Source organism: Pinus tabuliformis, chromosome 8 (genome assembly GCF_031772625.1).
Source record: "Pinus tabuliformis cultivar Carrire ecotype Pingquan chromosome 8, CPIR1, whole genome shotgun sequence".
Classification (NCBI taxonomy): Eukaryota; Viridiplantae; Streptophyta; class Pinopsida; order Pinales; family Pinaceae; genus Pinus; species Pinus tabuliformis.
The window spans coordinates 1,584,448,698-1,584,467,294 of record NC_142294.1 but is presented as its reverse complement, the minus strand read 5'-3'; positions in this window follow the sequence as shown (position 1 = coordinate 1,584,467,294).

The window sequence follows — 18,597 nt, the reverse complement described above, 5'->3', positions numbered from 1 at the left end:
TTACATGTGTTGACTCATATTTTATAGGAGTCTAGCTCAGTTTATTCGAGTTAAGGGCATGAAGTTCAGTTGTATGTAGTGATTCTTAAATTTAAGGACCCTCGATTGAGTTAATTTCAGTTACACTAGTTCCAATTGTTGGAGGAACTAGTTGGTGTTCAGTTAAGTAGTGGGACATCAGTCTAGCTCAGAGATCATCTAGTTAATTGACCAATCAACTAATAATTAGCTCATGCATGCAAAGAATACAAGTTTCCCAGTTGTGGTGGAGTTTCCAAAGAAGTTAACCAATAGTTGTAAACTAGTTGAGTGTATAGGTGTTGCATGAGGTCAAGTGATCAACCTTGAGTAATTGTACAAGCATTTTGGAGAAAATTCCTAATTAATAGGGGCCTATTTCCTCAATAATTTCGCAATAAAATAGGGGCTCAAGCAGAGGTAGAAATTGACTAAGTCTAGGTCAGAGCTTCTCAGTGAGCTAAGAGATAGGTTATGCACTTGCAGGTTGTGCTTAGTTGAGAAAAGCAATTGTAATACATCTCTATTCATCATATTAATGCAAGCGAGCATTGCAATTCCCTCCGGGTTCACAGTCATTACATGATTTACAGTTCTCAGGATCAAACCGTTTTCTCCAATGTTAAATTGTTGGTTTCCCCTGCGTGGGCGGCATTCTCCTGTCTTTGGGTCTCAGTTTCGTATCAAACTGTTTTTGGGTCAGATTCTAGTTTTGAAAGGGCAGCGCTTTACTGATTACTTGAATGGGTTCAATCATTTTGTCTTGGTATAGATATATCTCTGGTCAGTCTTCCACTACAGTCTCTAGATTTATCTCTGTTTCTGGGTCAGTCATTAAGCAAGTCCTCTTTGTCAGTGTTCAAGCGAGGTTTGGTAAGAATGCTGCTTCTCTGGGCTAGTCCTCTCGAGGCCTTTGCCTCTCTGTAATATTATTTTTGTATCAATATAAGAGGAGACAAATTCAAAAAATAAATAAATAAATAAAAATAAAAATAAAAGTAAATAAATAAAATAAAATAAAAATGCAAGCGAGCATTGGGGGTTTTAGCAGATTGTTTTCCCCAGGAAAAATACTATTTGTATGTGTGTGATTTATTATTGCATGTATGAGATTTTTGTTCTAAATTGTGAATTACTTTCCGTGGAGCAGTAGGGTAGCTTTATGTCTTGTGATTTTGATTAAAACGCCATGAGAAATTACAAATCTACACCATAATTTCTACACTTTTCCCCTTGTTTATATTAAAAATCAAAGTATTTTATAACAGAATTACAAAGGGCCAACCATGCCCAAACTCATGCGCTTCCCAAGTACAAGGAATGGCAGTCGTTGGCCCAACCTAACGCACTTTCCCAAAATGTCAAGTTTCGCAACCCAGGGCATGCCCAACCTAAGGTTGGCACCTTGCCCAACATAAACTCCAAGCTTGGTACCACAAACAACTCAAAAGTCCAACTCTTTATCCTTTTCCAGAAACAAGATCACAGAGGTGAGCCCCACCTCTTTCTGTGATATGTCTCAGTTGTGATCCTTTTTTGTGATGTGCGCCCCTGCCCGCGGTTCTGCGATATCGCACTTCGTGCAACTCTTTGATATGGCACTTCCTACGACTCTGCGATATCGCACAAACTTACAACTCTATGAATTCAGTGATGCCTCTTCCAAGTTTCAATCTCCCTTCGTTTATATGCATCCTTTCCCTTCTATTTATTTGGGTCAACTCCCCTTCACAAAGTTGAGTCGACCTTTCACTTTTGTGCAAGTGGCCCTTCATGGCTGGGCATGCCCCTAGTTCATCCTGCCTATGGGTAGGTGGGTGCCCCTACCTGGTTGCTCTTCCTATTGTGCGCTCCACACTACTGTCTGTCATCATTTCCCCTTAACTTGCCTTGCGATATTGCAAACTCTAGCGATATCACAAACTCGCGCATTTTGCAATATCACAAACTCGTCCTCGCGTTCCTATTCACTACATCATGCCCCTTGTGTTTGCCTAGGCGCCCCACCTTAGGTGCGGGCATGTTTGTGGGCATGGGTCACCAAGTTGGGTTGTCGTTATGTCATGTCATTTGATGGGTGCACCTGTCGCGACATGCCTACTTTGTATCACTTGGCTCCTCACCTCTTGCAGGCGTGCCCAGGGCGTCCACCCCTCCAAGTCGATTTTTTCACCACCAAGTGAGCATGGACCGTCATGGGAACACATTGGTCTTGGTGCCAACTCGGGGCCATGACACTTATTATCTGGTGGGGTGGTTGCAGGTGAAAGGGATAACCGTTCAAAATGAGTGACTATTGTTTCCAATTCTGGTGGAAGTTCTTCTTGTATCTCCCTTGGAGTTTCAGTCATCTGCTACTAAATGTAGCTATTCTGCTAAAATGGCAGAACTACTAAACTTATCCGGTATTCGACAAACCTTCAAACTAACCCCGGCACTGACAAGAAATAAAACTTCAGTTTAATACCTTATCACGTCCGCCATTCTCCAAACCTTTATCGCATTAATTCTCCGTCATCGATCCTCTTTCTTCAATCCAACGGTTGTCGCTTTCTCCGCTGGCAAACTAGCCGGGTGATCCTCCATCGTTGATCAAGCCCGCTTGATCCAACCATTGACGCTTAATATCGCGTGGAATTATTGCCGATGTTTATCAAGCCGAGAAAACGTGAGAAAAGTGGTTTCTTCATGCTACGTGTCGGCTATTAAATGGAATCACGTGACTATCCCAAAATACCGCTTACCTCCTTGAGCCAGTGCGAAAACAACTTTTGCCTATGAAGACCGCTTTATTCCTTTGTTTAAATTCGGCGCTTGTTGGCGCGTGATAACCATTAGATCTACGGATTTGTTGGTCGGACGGATTCCATTCTCTTTTGGGTTTCCTCCACAATTTGTCGGGTTTTTCCTCATTCCGCCAAGTTTTAGCGTTTCCGCCTGGTTTAACCTGTCTCTAAGCTATATTCCTTAGAACATATCTCGGCTATTTCAATACAAAGTGAATAAGGATTTTAAACGCGTTAACACACGATTAACACAAAATCAAGTTCTAAAGGCCAAACTGAAATTAATAAACACAAAGATATTTCGAAGGGAGTTTAGTCCTCTGGGACTTAACCATTTGTGCGCAGAATACACAGAGATACTTCAGTCTTACAATCTAATCTTCCATAGCCAAATCCTTTTTCATTAATTCAGAACTTACATAAATATATGTACATACAACAACCAGATCCTAATTCAAAGGGTCAAAACTGCCTAATCTTATCTAATCTGCATAACATTTCCTCGAGGGTCTCCACTAAGATTAACTATTTGAATTTATTACATGATAATCCAAACCCCTAGATTCTAGCCTAAATCCTATCTAGAAAGCTTTGTAAAGTGACAGCTAAAGGATCCCACTCCTTTGCCTATAAACTTTTTTTGTATTTTTGGAATAATTCGAAACCTTTTGTCTTCAACCCTCATGCTCCTGCATCAAAATCCTGAGGACAAAATTCTTCATGGGATCCTGTCCATGAGCTCTTCTACAGAACTGCCCAACTTCTGTAGCATGTCTTTTGTCATCTAGGTAGCTTCAGCAATTGGTTGATCCTTCCATTTGAACAAATTCTGAAAATACTCATGTCCCCTTGTCCTTTTAAACACTCTCTTATCCAACATCTTCTCTGGTTGCAATGCCTTTGTTGTAGGTTACTGTTTTACCCAGTCAATTTCATGTTCTCCCTTGTCTTCTGTTGTATCTTCTGCATTTCCACTTTCATACCTGTACAAGTCAACAACATTGAAAATTGGAGAAATTCCAATATCAGGGGGTAATTCAATTTCATATGCATTTGCAAAAAATTTCCTCAAGACTCTGCATAGTCCATTTTTCTTAAGTTTTAACTTGTTATACTCCCTTTTTGGAAATCTTTCTTTCCTCAAGTGTGCCAAAACCAAATCTCCAACCTCAAAATTAACTTCTCTCTTCTTCAAATCTGATATGTTCTTGTGCTTTATGTTGTTGTCCTGTAACTGTTGTTTTACCTGTTCATGTATTGCTTGAATCTCTGAAGAAAAATCTTCTCCTTTAGCACTTCTCATTTTAGCTTTACCCAAGTCTCTTAATTCAGACACTCCTCTTGGGTGCATTCCATAAACTATATGGAATGGACTCTGCCCTATACTCCTGTTAGGAGAATCATTATAAGCATATTCAGCCTGTACCAAAACTTGATCCCACTGTTTTGGATGTCCACCTGCAAGACTTCTCAAAAGATTACCCAAGCTTTTGTTTACAACTTCAGTCTGCCCATCAGTCTGAGGATGACAAACTGAACTGAAACTCATTTTAGTACCAAGTTTCTTCCACAAGGTCCTCCATAAATGACCAACAAATTTGGTGTTCCTGTCTAAAACAATGCTCTTAGGTAACCCATGCAACCTTACAATCTCTTTGAAAAACAGATTAGCAATGTGAGTAGCATCACTGGTTTTATAACATGGAATAAAATGTGCCATTTTCTAAAATCTGTCAACTACAACATAAATTGAATGATGTCCTCTTTGATTTTTTGGTAAACCCAAAACAAAATCCATACTTACCATATCCCGAGGTCTATCTAGAATAGGTAATGGAACATAAAAACCTGTGTTTTGGCTCCTTTCCTTTGCATACTGACGGACTTTACAATTTTTCACATACTTCTCCACTTCATATCTCATCTTCGACCAAAAATAAAACCGATTGAACTGCTCATAAGTCTTGTCTACACCAAAATGTCGTCCTAGTCCACCACTATGTTTCTCCTTGATCAAATTCTCTCTCATAGAACAATTTGGTATGCACAGCTGATTTCTTTTAAACAACAACCCTTCTTGCAAGAAAAAATCCAGCCACTTACTTCTATCTAACAAAACAAGATTCTTACAAGCTTCAAATGCCTCTTTAAAGTATAAATCTTTTTCATATAATTCCTTAAGAAAATCAAAACCCAACACTTGAATTTGACTTTCCTAAATTAAAATGCTTTTTCTGCTTAAGGCATTTGCTACCTTGTTTGATTGGCCATTTATATGCTTCAATACAGAATTAAAACTTTGAAGATATTCTACCCATTTTGCATGTTTCTGACTAAGCTTTGGTTGTTGCATAATGTATTGCAACGCATGGTTGTCTGAATAAAGTATAAACTATTTAGACATCAAGTAATGTCTCCACTTCATCAATGAATGCACAACTGCATAAAACTCCTTGTCATAAGAAGAATATTTCTTCTTTGATTCATTCAGTTTTTCACTGAAATACGCTACAGGTCTGTCCCCCTGACTTAAAACAGGTCCAATGGCTTCTCCACTAGAATCACATTTCACTTGAAAAGGTTTATTAAAATCAGGCAAAATCAAAATAGGTTTCTCGGTAATCTTCCTCTTCAACAACTGAAAGTTCTTTTCTGCTTCAGCTGTCCATTTAAATGGTTGTTTGTCCTTCTTTATAGTGTCAATAATAGAAGCATTAATCTTACTAAAATTCCTTATGAATTTCCTATAAAAACTAGCAAGACCATGAAAACTTCTTACCTCAAACACACTTTTTGGTGAAGGCCACTCTATGATTGCCTTGATCTTCTCTGGATCCATCTTTAACCCATTAGTAGAAACAACAAAACCCAAATATACCAACTCTTCCTTCAATTTCTTTAGATTCAACAGTAACTTTTCTTGGTGTAGCCTCTGTAAGACATAATTCAGATGTCTCACATGTTCCTCTTTAGATCTGTTGTAAACTAATATGTACTATTACAAATTTACCAATAAATTCTTTCAACACTTCATTCATTAACCTCATAAATGTACTGGGATCATTTGATAACCAAAAAGGCATTACCATCCATTCATACAATCCTTCATTTGTTTTAAAAGCAGTTTTCCATTCATCTCCTTCTCTAATTCATATTTGATGATACCCACTTTTTAAATATAGAGTAAAGGAAATCTATACCTGATTGTTATCTTGTTGATTGCTCTTGAATCAGTGCACATTCTCGAGCCTCCATCTTTCTTTGGACTCAACACTGTTGGCACTGCACAAGGACTCAAACTCTCTTTAACCAGTCCTTTATCTAATAGTTCTTGTACATGGTTTCTGATTTCTTCATTTTCTGTGGGAGTCATCCTGTAAGCTGCTTATTTGGTAGATTTTCCCTTGGAATCAAATCTATATGATAACTGATTTTTCTAATGGGTGGTAACTCATTAGGCAAATCATCTACAATGATATCACAATAATTGTCCAGCATCTCTTGAATTTCAATTGGTAAATCATAAATTTTAGTGGAAGTCATTATTACCTTGGGTTTGAAATCAATGCAAAATTTACCTCATCCTCCTCAATCTACTGCAAGTATTCTTTTCCACTCAACAACAAGGTCTTTGGATTAGACTTTCTTGATGCATCCTCCTCTTCCATAGGCAGCAATGTTTGATTAATACCATCTTTACCAAATTTATATGTGTTCTTCTTCCCACCATGCATAGCTCCTCTGTCATACTGCCAAGGTCTTCCTAGCAATATGTGGCACACATCCATAGGCATCACATCACACAGAATTTTGTCTTTGTACTTTCCGAACTGTAACTCCACTTCACACTGTTCATTTACTAATAGCTGATGTCCTTTTTGAAGCCATGGCACCTTGTAAGGTGTTGGATGTTTCTTGGTCTTCAATTTCAACTTCTCCACCACTTATATAGAGACCAAATTATTATTGCTACCACTATCAATTATCATTTGGCAGCATTTTCCTTGAACCTTGCACAAAACCCTGAACAAAGTCTTCCTCTATGCTGGTTCAACAACTTCCTTTGTTGGCTTTACCAAAACTTTGTTAACTACCAAAGTTTCCCCTCTTTCTGGTACATTTTCTTCTTCTGGTACCTTTTCTGCTTCTTCTTCTGCCAGAGCAACAATTGCATTTCTCTGATTTGTTCCTACATTTTTTGGGTACTCATAGGCTTTGTGTCCCAACTTGTTACATCTGTAACATCTAGTTTCTCTTCCTCTGCCTCTCCCTCCTCTTCCTCTGTAAAAACTCCCGCTACCACCTTCATCACCTCTTGTGGGTGTATGCTGACTTGAGTTGCTGCTAGCTCCATCTCTAGGTGTTGTAGATCTTCCTCTACCACCTTGACTTCCCCTTCCTCGAAAAGTACCTCTATTTTTGGCAGATTACTTCCTCAAGAGTTTTTCCTCAACCTTCAATACCATCTGATAAGCTTCTTCTATTGTTTTAGGAGACAACACACTTATCTCATCTTGAATCTCCATTCTGAGACCATTCACATATCTTGCAACCTTCTCATGTGTGTCTTGAATTTGTCCAACTCTTATGCTCACTTTGTAGAATTCCTCTGTGTATTCTTTTACTGTCATAGACTCTGTCTAAGGTTCTGCATTTGACTAAAAAATGTCTGTTGATAATCACTTGGCAAAAACTTACCTCTCAACTTTGCCACCATCTTGTTCCAATTTTTAATTGGTTGTTTACCAAGTCTCCTTCTTTCTGCCTGCACTCCATCCCACCAAAGTGCTGCATGTCCTTTCAATTTTGTGACATCAAATTTCACTCTCTTTCCTTCTTCTGTTTCTTCATAATCAAAGAATTTTTCCATGTCATTAATCCAGTCTATCAACTCCTCAGGATTTAAACCTCTCGTATAAACTGAAACCTCATGTCTAGGTTTAGATGTGGACCACAACACTGATCTAAAGAATCTCATTTCATCAATAACATTTGCAGGTTCCTCTTCTTCTGCAGCTTCAACTTCAGGCTCACTGACATCTCCAGCATCTACATCTCTTCCCATTTCCATTACTTCTAATCTAGCTTACATTTGTTGCATAGCTTCCAACACTTCAGCATTTGCAACTGGTCTTCCTCTTCTACCACGTCCTTTTCCAACTCTAAAAGCCATGTTGGATTTCTTTCTCTAATTTCTAAAATCCTGTTCAGTGTCAATAGGTTGCTCTGATACCACTAATCGTGGGGTGGTTATAGGTGAAAGGGATAACCGTTCAAAACGAGTGACTATCATTTCTAATTCTGGTGGAAGTTCTTCTCATATCTCCCCTGGAGTTTCAGTCATCCGCTACTAAATGTAGCTATTCTGCAAAAACAACAGAACTATTAAATTTACCCTGTATTCAATAAACCTTCAGACTAACCCTAGAACCGACAAGAAACAAAACTTCAGTTTAATACCTTATCGCGTCTGCCATTCTCCAAATGTTTATCGTGTCAATTCTCCTCAACTCGCTACTGTTTGTCATCATTTCCCCTCAACTTGTCTAGCGATATTGCAAACTCTAGTGATATCACAAACTCACACATTTTACAATATTGCAAACTCGTCCTTGTGCCCCTATTCACTACATCATGCCCCTCGTGTTCGCCTAGGCGCCCCACCTTAGGTACGGGCATGTCCGTGGGCGCGGGTCACCGAGTTGGGTTGTTGTTATGTCATGTCATTTGACGGGGGCACCTGTCACGACATGCCTACTATGTATCACTTGGCTCCTCGCCTCGTGCGAGCGTGCCCAGGGCGTCCACCCCTCCAAGTCGGTTTTTTCACCACCAAGTGAGCATGGACTATCATGGGAACCCATTGGTCTTGGTGCCAAATCGGGGCCCTGACACTTATTATGTAGTGGGGTGGTTGCAGGTGAAAGGGATAACCATTCAAAATGAGTGACTATCATTTCCAATTATGGTGGAATTTCTTCTCATATCTCCCCTGGAGTTTCAGTCATCTGCTACTAAATGTAGCTATTCTACTAAAACAACAGAACTACTAAACTTACTCGGTATTCGATAAACCTTCAGACTATCCCCGGAACCGACAAGAAATAAAACTTTAGTTTAATACCTTATCACGTCCTCCATTCTCCAAACCTTTATCGCATTAATTCTCTGCCATCGATCCTCTTTCTTTAATTCGACGGTTGTCACTTTCTCTGCTCGCAAATTAGCCAGGTGATCCTCCATCGTTGATCAAGCCCGCTTGATCCAACGGTTGACGCTTAATATCATGTGGAATTCTTGCCGATGTTTATCAAGCCGAGAGCATGCGAGAAAAATAGTTTCTTTGTGCTACATGTCAACTGTTAAATGGAATTGCGTGACTATCCCAAAATACCACTTACCTCCTTGAGCCCGCGCGAAAACAACTTTCACCTATGAAGACTGCTTTACTCCTCTGTTTAACTTTAGCGCTTGTTGGCACGCAATAACCATTAGATCTATGGATCTGTTGGTTGGATGGGTTCCGTTCTCTTTTGAGTTTCCTCCACAATTTGTCAGGTTTTTCCTCGTTCCGCCAAGTTTTAGAGATTCCGCTTGGTTTAACCTGTCTCTAAGCTATATTCCTTAGAACATATCTCGGCTATTTCAATACACAATGAATAAGGATTTTAAATGCCATCACACACGATTAACACAAAATCAAGTTCTAAAGGCCAAACTAAAATTAACAAACATAAAGATATTTCGAAGGGAGTTCAATCCTCCGGGATTTAACCATTCATGCGCAGAATACACAGAGACACATAGATACTTTAGTTTTACGGTCTAATCTTCCACAGCGAAATCCTTTTCATTAATTCAGAACTCACATAAATACTTGTACATACAACAACCGGATCCTAATTCAAAGGGTCGAAACTACCTAATCCTATCTAAGCTGCATAATATTCTCCTCGAGAGTTTCCACTAAGCCTAACTACTTGAATTTATTACATGATAATCCAAATCCCTAGATTCTAGCCTAAATCCTATCTAGAAAGCTTTGTAAAGTGACAACTAAAGGATCCCACTACTTTGCCTATAAACTTTTTTTGTATTTTTGGAATAATTCAAAGCCTTTTCTCTTCAAGCCTCACACTCCTACATCATTATCTCTATCGCTTTCAGGATATAAAGCCTAAGGAATTGACCGTAAATTAATTTGTTGTTTGACAAAAAAATTAAAATGCAACCTACAATGTTCACATTATATATATATATATTATTTTAATTTTGATTTGCGTTCATTTGATTGCCTCAAATGGCTTAGGTATTGTTTTGTAATCATTACAATAGTGGAAAACTTGCAAATTGCAGGTACAACATATGTTTTTAGTAGCACGGTAGAAACCTTGTGGAGGCTACGGTAAAACGTGTTGCTTGACCACTGGGAGAACTGGCAAGGATCTATGGTAGAATCTCGTTGTTGCTGCATAGATAAATCCCTTCTTCGCAGGCGCGATGGATGAAAAATGTCATCAAAGGTACAAGGAGAGTCATAATGCAACTAATCATCACGCAAGTAGCACATAAAGGGTTTTTTTGGGGGTTGTTTGCAAATAGAGGTATGAATTTTCAAAATTCATAAAATTATTCACTTACTCAAAATTTTGGTGCAATTCTCATTATATTTGTCGACATTGACAAATTTTCACACAAGTACTTACTCCAAGATAAAACCCTTCACACATATGACCAAACTCGACGACTTTGGCGCTTGGCATAGTTTTAAAAAAGGGTTTATTTCAAGTTTCAGTGGGATCCACACTCAATAAAAAATTATAACCAATGATATGATGGCCAAACGAGCGAAAGCCATTGATTAAAACAATTCAAATGTGCTAATCAAATTTGGGCTTGATTATTTTTAAAGCTTTGAATATCTAAACTGAATCTAAAGCATCTATTTAAGAGATCCAATGGCTTCTACAAAATCTCGGCGATGAAGTTTGAAAACAACTTGCAAGGGGTTCTAACTAGATTTTATATATCATTATATACATGTAGTGCATTAAAAAAAACGATTTTAACATATATCACATGATAAGAACTTAATACTATTTTTCTTATTACTCTTAATCTATGTTAATTATATGACATAATAAGTATTTTATATATATATATAAAATAAAATGTATTTAAAAAAACTATTTATAGTATAAATTATATTATAAAAATGTAATAATATTTTTTTCAATTTTAATTTTTAAAATATCTAAGAGAGTTGATAATTTTAGAGAAACTTAATGTTATACTTCTTATCACCCTTACTCTATGTTATAATTAACACAATAATTATGTCATATATATACATTAAGTGTCTTTAAAAAAATTTGTAACATAAATTATATTACAAAAATTTACTAATATTTTTTTTCATTTTTATTTTTTAAAAGATTTAAAAGAATTGATAACTTGATAGAACTTGGGTGAGGTTAATATTTGGATTGAGAAATCTATGACTCTTAACCTATATTAATTATATGACGTAATAATTGTACTATTTTTTTCCCGTAGAAAAAGTCGTAATTTATATTCATATTGAAATAAATTACATTTTGTAGATGCTTAGCGCATATGCAGATAGTTGTCCATGAAAAGGACAAAAAACATTAATAAAAATAACAAATTATGTTTACAACTACATCAAGCCTATACTTTTCTGCCCTTCTTCTTCTCCACCCTACGCCAACCCTGAGAGTCAGAAGGGGGAACAATGATGGCCTGTTGGTATACTTGTGTGTTCGCTGGAGGTTCTTTGTCGGATTCTGATCCTTCAAATCCATGAGTTCTTTTGTTGCCACTAACTTCTAGCTGTGGAATTTTTTGGTGCTGAGAATGATCCTCCATTTGTGGGTCTGGTGCTTTTTTTTCCTGTGTGCCGTTTTGTTCCATACTTATATCCGGTTCCTCTTGGTTTGCTGTGTGCTCTGTCTGAATGTTATCTTCTTCCAGCGGTTCTGTATTCTGCCACCCCTTTGGCTTTTTTTGCTGTTTCTTGTTTCCTTTTGGATTCTTTCTGGCCAGTGGGCAAGAATTTTGGAGGTGTTCTGTTTGCCGACAGCTGCGGCATTTGAATGCAGTGTTTTCATAGTCGAGGGGTTGTATCCACTCTGTGTTGTTATAGTTTAATGAAATTTTATCTGACAACCCCTGACTCAAGTCCACTTCGACGCAAATTCTGGCAAAGGTGAAAATCCCTCTGCTATATCTGTCTTCGTCAATTTTTAGGAATTTCCCCAAGGAATCCCCAATCGCAGATAGTACAGTATGATGCCAGAAATGTAATGGGAGGTTGTGAAGCCTCACCCAAACAGGTGTTGTTGTGATTTTCATAGTGTTTGTGTCAAAATCAGCAAACCAAGGGGTAACAAAAAGGCATGCATTACCCCAAAACCAAGGCCCCTCCTTGATGATACTATCCCTTTCTTCCTCTGTGTGGAAATTTAAAATGAAAAACCCTTTTGAACATAGGTATATATCGCATTCTGGTGTCCAGCGGGAATATATCCATTGATGTAAAGCATCGGATTTTGTCCAGTAGCCATTAAATCTACATATAATAGCATGTTTTGAGAGTTCAGAGTGTAGTGCATTTACCTCTGGTATAGTAACTTTGAGCTCGTAATAATCCAACTTTTGATCTACTATATGTGGCCCTGGTTGCTCTGGTGGTGGATTTGGTTTGGTCGGCATTTTTCCCTTCCCCTTAACTGCATCCCGAAAGGAGCCTGGAATCTGTGATCCGCTGGCTGCTGCACCTCCCCGAAGCCTCATGTTGACAATAATGTTAGATCCTGGCTTAATGTTGTAGTGGCCTATTGCCCAGTGATCTTGTATCGATCTACCTTCTGAGAGCAGATGTTGATATCCTTCCGGGAGGCCAATGTGATTGGCGATGATTTTCTTCAGTTTTGAGACTTTGTCTGAATCTCGAACCCAGATTGGGGTTGATTTCCCAGAGGGGGGCTTTATAAAGATTTGGAAACGTAGATTTGATGAGGATGCCGTTATGGGGGATGCCTCAGTCATCGATTTGGGTTCGACACATTCCTCCTGTATTCCATGTAAAAGCTTCCAGGCCTCATCAATCTGGCCGCTCTGAGTATACCCTGTATTTAACGTTGTCCCCGCCGAGGACAGAGGAGCCTCAGACCACAGGTAAATCTGATCCAATATCCGGCCCCATAATTGGTCTTCAACCAAGCCATTTGTAGACTGCCATAGCACGGTAGATCGGGCCTGCGGTGTATCGAAAAGAGGCAGAGGTACAGGGCTCTGTTTCCCATTGACGCAGACGCAGGGCAAATCATCCGCGTAGGAGGGCGCATCATAATGTAACTGTGTGGATCGGTTGTTTTGAAAAATATAGCCCCGGACAATGAAGAGGGGTGTCCAGGGCCGTCCTGTGGAAAACGATCCGAGACAATTGGGGGGGGAAAACCTCCAGTTCTGATTGCTTTGGTTCGAATCCTTATGCTTCTTTCCATCAGAGGATCCAGGCCAAGTCCTGAGGGTAGCCTCGAGCTCTGAGGCTCCCGCGGCTAGGCTCCAAGCCGTTCCAGTATCCAGCAGATGTTTGGGGGCGGCGGCGGCACCAAACCGGTCTTCTGAAACCCTAAGCTCACGAATTCCTGCCATCGCTCTCCTCATCCGTAATAATTGTACTATACATATAAACGGATTTTATTATTAAAATTTAATAATATATATATATATATATATATTTTTATTTTTTTTTTCTTTTCAAAAGATTTAAGGGAATTGGTAATTTGATAGTTTTTGATATTTTGAGATACATATATCAAGGGATCTTACCTTTCTATCATTATCATAATGAGCCAATCTATGGACTATGGGTAGCAAACTAACTGGTTCATACCTTTCAAAGTTGCTTGCTTTGGTTACTTTTGGGAAATATGGAAAGATCGGAACCATCTGATTTTTGGCAACAACAAAGGGAGGGGAAACTCAATATATGAATCCATAGAATAGTGAGTAGTTTTAGATCAAAATGAGAATTCCAGTAAAGGTAAAAAGAAGAAGACAAAGAAGGGGAGAGTTCTAAATACAAACTACTCGGTGGGGTTCTTTGATGGAGCAACTCAAGGAGGTAGATGTGGGAGTGGATTTTGTTTAAAATTGATTGAAGAGCAGGAATTCTTGAGTCACTGGTATGGGGGAGAAGGAACAAATATGAAAGCAGAAGCTGTTGCTTTATGGGGTCTATTATGGTTTATCACTTTCTTAGATATCCCTCAAGTACAAATTTTTGGGGATTCCAAATGCATAATAGACCATGTTAATGGAAAGAACAACATTCAGCAAACTTCACTACAAGGGTGGCTGAGTCGTATAAAATGTATATGGAGTTGCTTTCAGAATTCATCCATTGGGCACATCAACAGGGCACATAACAAAACAACGGATGAATTATCGAAAAAGGGACTACAGGACACAGAAGAAGGCATGCACATCATGATAAAAATAGGAGTAGAGGAAACTGAAGTAGAAACTCTAAAAGTGCCGGGATAGACCACTGAAGCGGGATCAATAATGCAGAACCTTATAGCAGATATGTTTATATTATATTTCTGTCTCTTTTTCCTTAAAGTTTTGTATAATTTTGTAACTAGTTATGTATAGAAATCATACAAAAATCAATCCATTAGGTATGAGATTTTCATAAATGAGTAGGATCTAATCCACTTTTCAGATTCTCTGTAAAATGCAAAATTGGATGAAGTACCATAATGTTGTATCTTTTAGATTACTGCACAAATGAATGAGAGAATATATATCAAGCTGTGTATATTCCAGGTTTATGAGGACAATCTGTCCTACATAAAAATGTATTGTTTTATTCCATAATAATAAAACATACAGTTTTTTCCTGCTAAAAAAATATTTGAATGTATTTATAATGGATTATTAAAATTAAATTTTTAATAATAAATTTCTTATTATAATATTTAATAATCTATAGAATATATATACATTTTGTCCTTTTTAAAAGTGTATATATTTTAGAATGTATTTATAACTCATTATTAAAATCAAATTATTTAATAATAAATTTATTTGTTATAATATTTAATAATCTAGAGAATATATATACATTTTGTCTTTTTTTAAATGTATATATATTTTACAAAGTTACTAATTCATCATTTCATTTAATATTAGCATTGGTGGGATATGTTAATGATTTTTTTTATATCATTTCCTTCTCATTTTGATTTTAACATTGTATAGAGGTGTATGTATTTATTTTAATCTACAATTAAATACGTATTTATTATAATTGAGTGGGTATTTATTGTATTTGTGATTTTTTACTCATTTTGATAATAATTTTTTTTAATGTGTAAATGTTATATTGATATATTATCACACTAAATTTATTTTATTTTTGGATTTACTAAGTGTTGAGAGAGATCAAACTTCTTGAGATGCAAATCTCTTTTAGATTGAAAAGAAATTTGTTCCATCAAATCTCTTGAAATGCAAACCTCTTTTAGAGTGAAAATAAATTTTATCTCTCTCAAAGCTTGGTAGATCAGGAGTTAAGATGGATCTAGACTGGTTTTAAATTTTAACATCTTAAGATGTAGTATGCAGTAAGTGTTTTTATACTTATTATAGACTAGCATATATCCATCTTAATTCTAGATGTACTAAGTCCTGAGAGGGATCAAATATCTCAAGATGCAAATATATGTTGATTTTGAACAACAAACTAATAAATTGATATATATATATATATATATGTTATTTATGATTCATATTCTACACAATAAAATGTTAATACATGCCCCAATTATATTTGGAAATAGAAGACATATATTCATAGGTCTCTCTCTCTCTCCCTATATATATCTATATATATATATATATATATATATATATATATATATTACATGTCAACTCCATATTAAAAATGAATGATTGACAAATCTCTAAAAAAAAAATTATAGAATAGGAATTTTCTCTCTTTATATATAAAATATATATTATTATTTTTTAACTAATAAAATGTTATGTATATAGTTGACATTGAAATATTTTAAAATGTTAATACATGTCTCAATCATATTTGGAAGTAAAAGACATTTATCCATACTAGGACTCTTTCTATTTAAATATTTTTGTTATAAATGTTATTTTAAATGTTACATATCTATCTCTCTATTGTTATTAATGTTTAAAATGTTATATTTCAACTCCATATTAAAAAATGAATGAATTATAAATCTCCCTTAAAAATAAATATTAATAGAACAAGAATTCTTTTGTTTTATATAGTTTATACATAGTTGACATTAAAATATTTTATTTGTGATTCACGTTCTACACATTAAATGTTAATACATGTCCCTAATTAGATTTAGAAGTAGAAACATATATCCATAAGACTCTTTCTCTCATACAAAATGAATGAATTACAAATATTTTATTTGTGGTTCACATTCTACACATTAAAATGTTAATACATGTCCCCAATCAGATTTTGAAGTAAAAAACATATATTCATAAGAGCCCCTCTCTCGCACACATAAATCTTGCTTAAAATGTCTCTCTCTATCGTATTCCATATTAGAAAATGAATGAATTACAAATCTCCCTAAAAAAACATATTAATGAAATAAAAATGCTCTCTATTTATATATAAAAAAATCCATACTAAACTTATTTTCTTATTAATATTTTTTAAATGTTATATATCATCTCTATATTAAGAATATAATAAATTACACATATATCTCTTATAATAAAAAGTAAAAATATAAGAAAATATTTAATTACTTTGTTTTTCTTTATATAAATTTGATATAAAATTATGTTATTTAATATGGACATTGGAATATTTTATTTATGGTTGTTAGTAAAATATTTTTTGTTATTAATATATTTTTGTTTTAGTTATTACATGCCAACTACACATAGAATAAATTACATATCATGTAATATCAATTCTACTATATTTATATGGCATCTATCAAGGCCATATTAAGTAGTGAAGAAATTGCACCTCTCTTTAATATTAAAAAGTAAATTATTTTTTCCTTACTTTCAATTACTTTATCTCTATATAAAAAATAAATTACATATCATGTTATATCAATTATACTATATTTACACGGCATCTATCAATTTCATATTAAGTAGTAAAGGAATTACATATCTCTTTAATATTAAACGGTAAACTAATTTGTTTTCTTTACTTCCAATTACTTTGTCTCTAGATAAAATGGATGTAAAATTAAGGTTAAAATTGAAGTATACTATTTAAGGCCAACATTAATTCCTTTTTTTATTGCTATTTTTAAAATTTGTTATTGTAATTATTATTTTATTATTTTTAAATGTAATGTTATGATAACATCTCCCTCTCCCTCCACTAGGTTATAGATAAACTACTTAAACTTGGTAAGAGAAAGAGTTACACTTCTCCAATACAAAACTAATGTCAAATCAATAAAAATGTTTTCTTTAGTAGGTGCATTTTATGCCATCTAAGTTGAGACAAATTTTAATTCTAAAAGTTGGAGAATGTATGCATGCTATGATTATTTAAGGTTAAAATAAAAAATTAAACAATACATCCATACTTTCCCCATATGGGATGAAAAGAGACCAGATAAATGACAAGGAGGAAGAGGACACTACCACCTCATTCAATGAATGAGGTAGATATGTCACCATCCCTTGTCACGTTGGTTAAATGCATGGTGTGTTTCATCATCCTTGCCACCTACAAAATTTATGGTGATTCATTTCTATTCCTTCGGCCGAAAGCAAAATCATATTTAGACCAAAATCATAACACACTTAGGGTTGATACTAAGCTAGTATGCATTCATTCTCATTATGGAATTGGTTTTCCCAAGAACGTAGCCTCCCCCTCTCCTTATTTTGGTTGAGCACTAACCTATCCTCACAATTTTCCTTGTGTTAAGTTTTGGCTCTTTCCCTTCCTTTCCCTTCTCTTTGTTACTTTTCGCACATGCTTTGTTGTTGTTATCGGACCAAGTAATGTTCTGAGCACTTTAGTCGATTCCCTTCAGTTTGGCCATGTAATTCTTACTATTCTTCTCATGCACTCGACCAAGATCTTCCCCATCCCCAACCTGTAGCAATGGTGTGGTAAAATTCTTGATGTAGGCATTGTAGGGGTTGTTTTTGCTCCCCTAAAGACTCGAGGGCACACCTATATGTAGATTCATCAACTCATATATTTCTAAAGCAGACTCCACACGATATTAAGGATGATCTCCAGGACATAGAGGATGATGTTGTGGGTGAACATGCATTTCTGTCTAATTTGGAAGTTTCTATAGCTGTTGCGGCCTAAACGCCTAACTCTAGGCATACTCACGACAAATAAAATCAATACGTGTATACCATCAACCAATATTAGAGGATGAAGTCTCTTAGGCAATGTTCTCTTGGATAGAAATGACACTAAGGATGAGATTTTGTTATTCTTAGATGATGTTATACTACAACTCAAGGATATGAATAATGTACTAGCTAGAATTGAAGCAAGTGTGACTCTAGGCCTCGATCCAAGCAGTCAAAACCCCATTAAACTAGTCTCTATCAGGTTTGATGCCTCTACTTCTTATTAGTTTTTATCATGTTTCAAAACTCTTTGTTAGTTTTGTTTTTTGTCATCCGCGTGCCTGCTAAAGCTATTATGTGAAGTATGGGTAGCCATTTTCATATTCTCTAGGATGGCCAACATACTTGA